The following is a 2,356-nucleotide window of genomic DNA, read 5'->3' as shown; positions in this document are numbered from 1 at the left end:
CACCACCACCACCGCCGCCGTACACACATCACTACATACACACCCACCACCACCATTCTGACATACACAAGAGAATTTAGTATAAGAAAAATTGTTGCTTAGCAATAAATCCCATTGTGTAAATGACGTCTTAAGTTAGGAAATAATTAAGGACAGCCTCACCACCACCACCACCACCACCCACACTAGATCTCTTCTCCCCCCCTCCACATCGCATATATACACACATATACACATACGTATTATACACTGTTCTGCACACAATGAAACAGCCTGACTACTACAACCCCCGAATGCATCTTTCCACCACCCACACACATTACAACACACACACATAAAACATTACTTACATCTCACTACACATGCACACATACAGCCATCATCAAACAAACACACACACGATATTATACAAAACCGCTTTATATACAACCATTACTAGACACACACACACACACACACACAACACAAGCATCACAACATGCTATCAGGACACAACAGCATCTACTTTCCAATTTAATGCAATACAACTGACTTAATTACTGAGGAATGTAACGATCTAAGCTGTATATAATGGCTCATGTATGATGTATAGCCTGTATACATCATATATCTGTGCATACACACACACACACACACACCAAGAAGGGTTGCTGTTATACACCATTTTGTGATCTTGCACACTTGACAATAATACACAAACTTGTTAAGCTAATTAACTAGTTTCGTTTAAACTATTAAATCTTAACCAGTAAATGACTCACAATGGTCTGAATTGTTTGCTGTGTGAGTAGCCGGTACCCCCCCCCCGTCCCTCACCCTCCACTCATACTCACAGCAATTGTCTTTTTTGAGTGAGAGTGGAGGAGAGAGGAGGACTACCCCCAACTCCCTCCATTCACATATATGTCTGGGGATTTGCTAAAATTAATATATGCAAATATATTCAAAGAGCAGCAGATGTTTGGATCAATAACAAAGTGACAATGTATAATGATAGATCCCTTGTTAATGATATGAGCAATTATATATATATATATATATGGTGATTGTTCCATTTTCACAGATGATTGCTAGCTTGTATAGTGTCCTGCTACACATCTGCATAACTGAGTGCTGCCAACTGGTTAAGTTTGCACATGTCGCCTCTCCTTTATTGCCATGGGACAGAATGACAAATGTGGCCACCACAAAGAGACATCTGTATGTCATTGGATCATAGTGATAAATGCTTGTACAACACGAGTTTGACCCTCTGAGTTTCCATGATTAGCACCTCGTAACAGGACCAAGATGGATCAAACATGTCACCTCAGTCCACTGAGCTGCGAACGTGTACCACAGAACCAGCAGAAAGCAGTGTAGTTTTGCTGTTTAGCCCCAGGTCAGGCTTGTTCAAGCAGACATATGATCAATGCTGTCCATCCACGACCATCCTGTCTTTTTCTACATCAACAACTCACAGTCCATTGTATACTTGGTTGTGCACTTCACAAGTTCTTTTCAGAACCACATTGTTTCTGTGTTCAATCTCGCTACACAGCAATTTTGGCAAGTGTCTTCTAGCTCACAGTCATAAGATCACGAGTTCGATTCCTGGCAGTGCATTGTGTCCTTGAGCAAGACACTTTATCCCACGTTACTCCAGTCCCCTCAGCTGGCAAAGATGAGTAGTACTTGTACTTCAAAGGGGCCAGCCTTGTCACATTCTGTGTCATGCTGAATATCCCTGAGAACTACGTTAAGGGTACACGTGTCTGTGGAGTATTGGGCTTAAATAAAACAAACACCAGCCAAATGCTAAGGCTACGCGGGGGAACATAACTGCTCCCTTCTCTCAAAATTTGAGGCTTTATGCCTAAATTAGAAATCGATATTTTATCAATCTCTTGAGTAATTTTATTAATGCTTATTAGAAATTAAATTATTTTAATTAAGAGAACAGTCACCTCCAGCTATAATATTTTACAATTTAGGAGATTAAAATTCCACCCTCCGCTAAAAATGAGAATAAAATAAAATAAAAATAGAATCAAATAAACATAAGTTGTGTAGGAAAGAGAATTAAAGATTATGGTTAAAATATAAATGGTAGTGCCACATTAATTTGGAACAATTGAACAATGGAAGAATAAATAAACAGATTGTTTGAAGGTCAGGGAGAACTTCTGGTAGAAGAATAACCAACAACAGGGGAATATTTTACAGAAATTATATATATATATATATATATATACACACACACATATATATATGTATATACAAACACATAAGCTACCAAAAAAAAAAACAACATGAAAATGAAGTAAAAAACCAAACAAGGTGTATTAGTCTGAGGCTCAAATACGTGTCTCTGTGC

General features: G+C 38.5%; 1 protein-coding gene across 4 annotated transcripts in view; it reads right to left on the bottom strand.

Annotated features, from left to right (window-relative positions):
* Positions 1-2,356, bottom strand: part of LOC106869432 (CAP-Gly domain-containing linker protein 3) — a 97,359-nt gene that overhangs the window by 22,221 nt on the left and 72,782 nt on the right. The window lies entirely within an intron of this gene.

The sequence above is a fragment of the Octopus bimaculoides genome, chromosome 19, assembly GCF_001194135.2.
Source record: "Octopus bimaculoides isolate UCB-OBI-ISO-001 chromosome 19, ASM119413v2, whole genome shotgun sequence".
NCBI lineage: Eukaryota > Metazoa > Mollusca > Cephalopoda > Octopoda > Octopodidae > Octopus > Octopus bimaculoides.
This window is presented reverse-complemented; position numbering and strand designations above follow the sequence as displayed.